This window comes from Thermobia domestica, chromosome 7 (genome assembly GCF_964235325.1).
Source record: "Thermobia domestica chromosome 7, izTheDome1.hap1.1, whole genome shotgun sequence".
NCBI lineage: Eukaryota > Metazoa > Arthropoda > Insecta > Zygentoma > Lepismatidae > Thermobia > Thermobia domestica.
In genome coordinates, this window is record NC_137460.1 from 50,255,866 (window position 1) to 50,264,623 (window position 8,758).

The following is an 8,758-nucleotide window of genomic DNA, read 5'->3' on the forward strand; positions in this document are numbered from 1 at the left end:
TGCCCTATCCAAATATTCATGTTTCAGAATCCTGCGGTACTTCCGCAACAATTTTTATGGAGGTAGTTGGTGAGTACTTCAAATTATATGCCCGTAACCGAACTTCCTCTATAAAAATTGTTGCGTGAGTACCATAGGATCCTGAAACATGGATTTTTGGATAGGGCACATATTAGTTCCTAAATGAAGTCTTGACCCGACTATGATAGGTCCCATAATTTTGGAGTTATGGACCTTTAAATTTCATTTTTTTCATGTTTTCGGCAGCCTATAATTCCGAAAGGAAGCATTTGTACAGCCAGGTTGGTCTATACATTTTCTCTTATCTTGGTGTCAGGAATCACCTCTCAAATGTTGTCGGTGTTGTTTTGAAATACCATGTATATACCTATGTAAAATGTGAGAGTATTCAAAGAGCACTTTGGAACATAAATTCAGAAGTATTTTATTGAATTATAGAAATTACCGTAGCAAGGTATATTAATATATTTTATATTTATGAGCGAAATATGTTTTAAATAATATACCAGAAGGCATTGGCTTACTTTAAACAAGAAGAAGAACAGACTAAATCAGAATATGAGTCAGCCTGGAAGATTTTCATGGAATTTTGTAGACACTGTCTTCTTACAACAAACAAATGGTGAGCATATTTTATACAAATATGTTTTTAAGTGTTCAAGAAGGAAAGAAATCTAGCACGCAATGGTTGATACTACTTTCTTTCGAACTATTTATTTTATTTTTTCAGTTATTTTTTGCATGAATATGATTTTCATTGGTCACTTCTTTAATGAAATTATTTCATTAGTGCTAAATAGTTTAAAATATTGAAAAAGCGGAAAGAAAACTTAATTTGAAAGCCAATAGAAGAGAAATTAGTCTTTTAGCAAAAGTATAGGATTTTTTTCGTTAAGAAATTAGCATATGAATAGTTTTTTTTAGTCAATAAAAGTTATAGTCAGTAGAAATGAATAGTTTACAGATGTATTAGCCATGTTACTAAAAACAAAACAGTCAAATACTTTAGAATCATTTCAAATAAATAGTTTTTTTGTACTAAACTAGACAAAGCAATAGATAGATCCATTTTTAGTAATACAATCTAAACTTACCTTTTTTTGTAACACCCTTAAATACAAACTTCCGATTTCAGAGCCATCTGGTGACGAGGACGAAACTACAAGCTGGTTTACTTCGGCGAAAGAAGAAATCTGGAAGGCGACAGGTTCTTCAGCGTAACATCATTTTCAGAAAGAAAAAGATGAAAATATTAAAATGTACATATCATATATACAGAAACAGGAGACATTATAATATAATACAAATAATAACTAACAAAACCTTTGGAAAGTGGATATTGTATAGATACGGAACAAATTTGTCATTTAAGATTTTTTCTTACATCCCAATGAAGACACTTAATAATTCTTTCTCATCTTTGTTCTTTTTTTTTAATCGCGCGAGCTTGTTCACTAAGATGGAAAAAAAATATTGTTTAATATAAACACATGTAATTAGAAACTAAAAACAAATGAACAAAAATATAAGCTCTCAAATGTTACGTATTTGAAATACTGAAGCTTGTACTGGAAAATTCTTTTCACAGAAATTTATTATTTTGAAATGATTCTTCCAGTACCTTGCGTATAGAAGCTATATATATATATGTCAAATACAGAAAAGTAAAGAAGTGCAGAAAATATTTTGAAAATTTGATCAAATATATAATAGTTTAAATTAAGTCTGCAAGATTCCATCACATTTTTGTCAAACATTTAGTAAAAGTTTGGAAAAAAGAAAGTTTACAGATATTTATAACTACAACTTCTACTAATAGTATGAAGAGCAAATGATATAGATATTCAACTACAAAAAATATATATATAATCTATTGTCATTTTCCCGTCATCATCTATTTACGGAAACCCTGCATCAATGCATGATTAGAACTAAGTGTTGCACGACCTAGATCTTGTTTCATAGCTTCTGTTTTGCATGCGTCTTTGTTTAAGTAATCATTGCAACTTCAATATGTATACGTATGCACTTAAGCCTGTTGTTTGTGTTTACTGAGTGACAGAAAGTAGTTCTTTAGAAGCTCTAAACTGATTGCTTTTTACGTAATGTTAAAACAATATCTTTCTATATTATAAAATTTTCCTATCCTATGATACCGTAATTTCGTACTACCTTTTTTTTTATATAAAAAGTACTAACTGTTACAGTCTTTAAACTAATTACTCCCATTTCTTATGAAACGTTAATGTTAAGAAATGTAATAATAAATGGAAAGTAGGAACAAATTTACATTATAAGCAACGTAACTCATTTACTGAAACTAGCAAATAATATTAATAACTTCACTCACACGAAGGTAATTTAGTTCATAATGGCTTCCAAAGAAAATTTCAGATTTCTAATTATAATAATTATATCAATACAAAATATATATATCTTAATTTCATTATAGGTATCATGTGTGAACTAATTTATTATTTCTTAAATGTCTTTAAATATGGAAAGTACTGTAGTAAAGAATATTATATTTAATGTAAATTAATACCTATCCTGAGTGTATCATAACACAACAACTATTCGTCCATAAATGCATGAAGGTGCCAAAGTAGTGTTAGTCGATTTCCCAGAAATAACCTTGCACACGATGATACCTATTTCAAGAAGAAGTGCTTTTGTTTTAAATTCGTGTAACGACAAGTAAGTTCGTAAACGACAGCACTCTTATTTTTCAGTAAGGAAGACAAATGTTATGTTTAACTTTCTCATTGTTGCCAACAAACTATATTGAATTCCGCGCCACATCTCAATCCATCTGCTTTGTTTTTACGAGATATCAATCTTAATCATTCAGCAACCCATCTACTTTGTTTTTACAAGATATCAATCTTAATCATTCAGCAATCCATCTGCTTTGTTTTTACAAGATATCAATCTTAATCATTCAGCAACCCATTTGCTTTGTTTTTATAAGATATCGATCTTAATCATTCAGCAACCCATCTGCTTTGTTTTTACAAGATATCAATCTTAATCATTCAGCAATCCATCTGCTTTGTTTTTATAAGATATCGATCTTAATCATTCAGCAATCCATATGCTTTGTTTTTACAAGATATCAATCTTAATCATTCGACAGACTGACTGAAAAGTGGAACCAAATTCAAGTATATCAGTTGGCAGCCGTGCAGACACTACTTATAGCAGTTGGCAGCAATGAAAGGGTTGAAGAGCAACTGACGAATCCATTGTTTCTGCAAATAAATAAAATATGATCCACAATACTTTGGCACTATTCAATTTATGTTTTTAAAAAATGCTTGTGAAATTATAGGGTGTTTCAAAAATACACAACAAAACTCCAGGAATAGATTCCTAACATCAAGAAATAATAAAAAGATTATATGGATATGGGAATATATAGTATCTAGGGTATCAAGCTGTTTTTAATTTTTATTCTCTTTCCTACAATCCCATTTAATTGTCTTACCAAAATTTAAAAAAAAAAAAAACTGTAATAATCGAAATACTAAAATCAAACAAGACGCATTTTCTAAATAATCACCTCTTGAATCATTATCAATACGTGTCAAAGATGAATCAGAACATCATTTCTGGTATCTTTATCTCAAACTATCCAAATATTGTTGATTTATAAAATACAGAAATAGAAATACAAATTAACTCACAAATATGTTTCACTGTAACATAGTATATTTCATTGTTATTCAGTACAATTCACTCAGAGGTTGTTTGTGAGGGAAGACACACTGTAAAAAATTTAAGTTCTATCATTTGAAACTAAGAAATAAAGGTTATCTAATGTATTAAGTGTTGTAACAACACTTAGTATATTAAGAAGGTTTTCTCCTTTTAGTTTCAAGTGAAAAAAAAATTACCAGTGTGACTTTCCTTATTTTCCCTTACTGAGCCCTGAGTTCACTGTAACAACAAACTTTGCTGTAATAATAAATTTAATATAATATTAAAACCTTGAGTAGAACAGTACACACGTACTTAGAAACTGATTTATATACGTATATTATCTGTCATCCACCTTCTCTTCTACACACGAGAAACAAGGAACGTAGTGTAAATCTAAAGACTCTGAGCATTGAGACGTTTTAATATAAATGAATGTTGTACCATGGTGTTGATACAGTGAATCCTCTAAATGACCGACACCATTCAGAAATGATTATTTGTCCGTAAATGAGAGGTGTCCCTTACAGAGAAGTTACACAAAATTGCTCACAACTAATACAGTAATTGTATGCAGTATATAGTAATCACATTAGTTGTATATGTAAATATATGCTACTATCGACATAATACGCTCATTGTTCAAATTATTGGAGGAATGGGAGGAAAATCTGCCTCGGTTAAGAAAAAAAAATCGCTAGAGGATATTTATTTGAACGTATACTGCTAAATATAATAGGTATGTCTTCTTCTTAAGTAGAAATCATACTTCTATAAAAGTCTCTTAATTCACTTACTAACTGTAGTAAAAGCAAAAGAAACCCGATAAGAATACGCAGCATTATCATTAAATACTGAAAATGTAGCAGAACTAACCAATCTTCAGAATTTATGAATTTCTTTGGAAAAAGACTGTAATATTTAATCTGCCATATACTCATGCGGATACTAGTTTCTGATGAAGTTTGCTTGTAACTGTCGTATCAGTTGAAGAGATCAACTGGAGATTCATTTTCAAATTGCAGAAAGCACTTTCTATACTAAACATATACAAACTGAGAACAATTCCTGTCAGTTATGAAGAAATTATTAAAACGTTGGGGGTAAAAGATTATCCGCATCCACAAAGGTGATAGTTCTCTCTTACAACAATATATATGTGTCCGTATTATGGAGGCGACTGCTATTGAGAGATGTCCATTAAGGGATGCTTCATTCTAGTAGATATTCAGTGTTTCTAACTATAATACTTATTTTTATTCTCTGCATAGTAATTATCCAAAAATAATATCAATAATTTGTTTAAATTTCCTTTATCAAAATTTGATTTCGATTTTTAAAAATGAAAATACTAATATGCAAGGTTTATTCTTTCAAAATGAAGAGGTCTACCGAAATGAATTTTCTCCGCAAAATCCGAAAATGACCTTCAAAATTCCGAATCACGTAAGTGTATTTTTTTCAAATCATAAAAATGTGGAAATTTGAAAAAAAAAAAAAAAAGTCTTTAAAATATATTTTATTACACAATACTATCATTCATCTATCTATTCCGGTTGAAAGAAAATGTAATCTTTTAATCACATTGATATATGACAACGTTTCTAACGTGTAAAAATATGCTCTGGAAGGTTGGATTGAGTCTGTAAGGAATAGATAAACGTATATATCTATTTCGAAACAAACATACTTATCATTCACCACTAGACTCCCCTTGAAACTTTCTCTTCTTGGATTTTCTTCGGTGTTCAACGATACAGTCTCTTTTCAACATCCAACAAAAGTCAGTCATTATATATACAGTCCACTTTCCTTGGTATCTCGTTTCTATCACTTGATGAAAACGCTCGCCACATTCTTCCATAAAATCACCAAGATTGTCTGGAAAGACATTTAGACGAGCGTGAAGAAGTGAATTTTGACCCTCATGTCGCAACCAAGCAATTTATAGGATCCCAACATACCGTCAACTAAAATGGTGTAATTGGCAACCTTCGTGTTCCCCCCAAAAAAGATTTGTACCACATTTCTGAATGCAGTTAAACTCACTCATTGTTTTCTCGACTAGATTGTCCTCCATTGATTTTCGCATTTATGTATTGTCCCTGGTTAAAACTGTCACGAATTGCTTTATTAAACCTGGTTTTATATGTTACGGGGACAATAGTATTTTCGAGGTAGCAACCAGTGGAACTGAAACAATGTTTTCTTCGCCAAATGGTAAGGTACTTCTGACTGGTCACTACTTCCGAACCCAATATTCTGTCTTTACTCTGGAGTCCCATTCACATAAGAAGCAAGGAAATTCGATATAGGCTGCTTATTGGCCGAACAATATTCCAATCAGCTTGAAATCCCCGTGCGCACACAATTCATGGCGCTTTACTGCACATTTTCTAGAAAAAATTAAAGTTTTCGTACATCTCTTTCAAAAGTCACAGAATGTGCAACTGGAATATATTGATGGATGTTAGGTTTGTGTAATAAAACATCTTTTAAACACTTTTTTTTTTTAATTTTCACATTTTCATGATTTGTGAAAAAGAAAAATTTACGTGATACGGAATTTTGAAAATCATTTTCGGAATCTGTTATAAAAATCCATTTCGACACACCTCTTCATTTCAGAACAACAGAATAACGTTGAGAAAAATACTGACTTGTGAAACTGACCTAAAAACTCCTTCCTTGTGTTATTTCTTGAAGAGTGTAGAATCCTGACTTGTGAGAGTTTATGGTCTATTTTTTCCAAATGTTTAGAAAGATCTGATATATTGTATTTTTTCCCCCTTTAACATATCTAATGGAGTCATTGGTTCTGGTTTTTAGTTTTGTTCCGTTTTTTGCCATGCCAAAATAAGTCATTACATTTGCAGAGTAAGTCGTACACTCCAAATGAAGAGGAAATCAGTATATAGTTATCTTTCATAACTACTTACAGATTTCTCTACATGCTTCTTCATGGGTAAGAGATATTGAGATTGAATCTGAAATATATAGTTTCTTATTCCCTAGTTACTTTTGAATAAGATAGAATACCAATTTCACATTTTTGGGCGATTCCGGGTGACTATAGTTGCATGTTATTGGTTAATAATATATTGTACTTCAGAATACTATTTCTTATATACATTTCAAGGAGTCATTTTTGAAGTTTTGTTGTGTTTTTTGAAACATTTTATATAGTCTATAAGCCTAGATAAAAAGATATAGAAACAAAGAAGTATGATTAAATTAATTAAATTGTATTGGACAGCAAGTAAATTTTATATATTCTAGGACATTAATATGTATTATGCTAATTCTTTAAATTTTTACTATTTCTATTAGGACATAGTTTATAATATAGAGAATTGTAGGGAGAAACTATCAGTCGCTTTTGATATTAAATTTTCCATTATTTCTTATTCATAATAATGAACCGAAGAACTTTATTCGTAGAATGTATCACTATTAGGAAAGATTAATAACATTAATTCAAAAAAAAAATGGATTTTTAATACTCTGTTTCTCAACTCACAAATATTACCTGACAAGAAATGCATCTAACGAATAGCAATATTTAATGAACACTGAAAAATACAAGAAAGTACGTGTAAGAGTGTCTGATTCGCATTACTTCCCTTTGTACAGAAACTGTGTAGATTAATATATATATATATATATATATATATATATATCAATGAAAAGAATCTTGGTATGTACTTATCCAAAGATTGATTGAAGTTTAGTTTTTTTAAAAAGTTTCTAACATTCAGTGCACATAGAAACTAACAATGAAATGATACTCGTAAAATAGAAATATAAAGATATACAGTGGAGTCCCGATAACTCGGCGCTTGATAACCTGGTAGTCCGGATAACTCGGTCATACCCTGGCAGGGCGAAAAAAAAAACCCGCGGGCAGACCCGTTCAAGGTCATTGCCGGGTATTTTTCTGAGATCTGTCTTATCATGTAAATTATTGTTCAGTGTGTATTCATTAATTTTCATTTTCATCTATAGTAAAGGCTCTATGCCTTCATAAAGTATGTATTTTCCTTTGTTTAAGGGTAATTGGGCAGTTTATTCTTTGCTGTATTCTCAAGTAAGCAATATATACAAGTACAGTACTGTATTTTTTAAGGAAACACTCGTACTTATTCTTTTTAACCCCATTCCCGGAAATTTGGCATTTACACAAACTCGGCCACCTTTTGGTCCACATTAGGCCGAGTTTTCAGAACTCTACTGTAATACTTACTTAATTTAAATTACAAATGCTTCATTCGTTGATAGATATTCGTGAATTATCAGCAATAAAATTACTCTTAGTTGATAAAAAAAAAAGATTATAGTAAAGTGCTAAAAGGAACTTAATCAACTCAAAGTTGCAATATCTTAACAAATGTAAACGTTTATCAAAACTCATTTCTTTTTTTTAGAGGAATCTCATTTTAAAAGTCAAATCAAACTCCTTCCTGATGAAAACAGAAACCGATACATTACTCTTTTTTTTGAAAGAAACGCTGTTTTCATAGAAATAAAATTTAGAAACAGTATTAAAAAATAAAGCGAAACAATATTTCTGTTCAATTTATTTTTACCGCATAAAAGAACTGTTTCTAACATATTGGTGATAATTATTAATAGTCAGCTGTAATGTATAATTAGTTTTATTAGCTGATTATTAAAAATAATTTACTTATCTTTCTTTAAAGAAAACTGACGTAACACATAATGTGTTGATATTATAAAGTTTCTGTAATTATAATATCTCGTGTCTGATATACTAATATAAACTATTAAATGATTTCTTAAAATTATCCCCTATCTATTCCAGTTTGTTTATATATTTTGATCGCTTAGTGGTGAATGCTTAGATTTTTTAAAATTATTTACGAGGTAGGTAGCATGGAGAAAATATAATGTGTGGCAACAAAATATGTAGAAAAGGTAATCACGATGTCCTGCATTGAAAACTTAATTATAGACAATCAACATTCAGTAATTTGATTACAATGTTCCTCTTCCTTTTAGGGCCCGGATTCTAAATCAT

At 30.1% G+C, this 8,758-nt stretch overlaps 1 protein-coding gene and 1 long non-coding RNA gene across 4 annotated transcripts in view; one reads left to right on the plus strand and one right to left on the minus strand.

Moving 5' to 3' along the window:
* LOC145690075 (uncharacterized) overlaps positions 1–8,758 on the plus strand; it is a 307,925-nt gene that overhangs the window by 246,616 nt on the left and 52,551 nt on the right. The gene's annotated exons all lie outside the window — the stretch shown is intronic.
* Positions 1–8,758, minus strand: part of LOC145690077 (uncharacterized) — a 29,767-nt gene that overhangs the window by 10,856 nt on the left and 10,153 nt on the right. Inside the window, exon 2 of the long non-coding RNA XR_014132168.1 lies at positions 1,116–1,231. This is a non-coding gene — a long non-coding RNA (uncharacterized LOC145690077). The remainder of the gene's footprint in view (positions 1–1,115; positions 1,232–8,758) is intronic.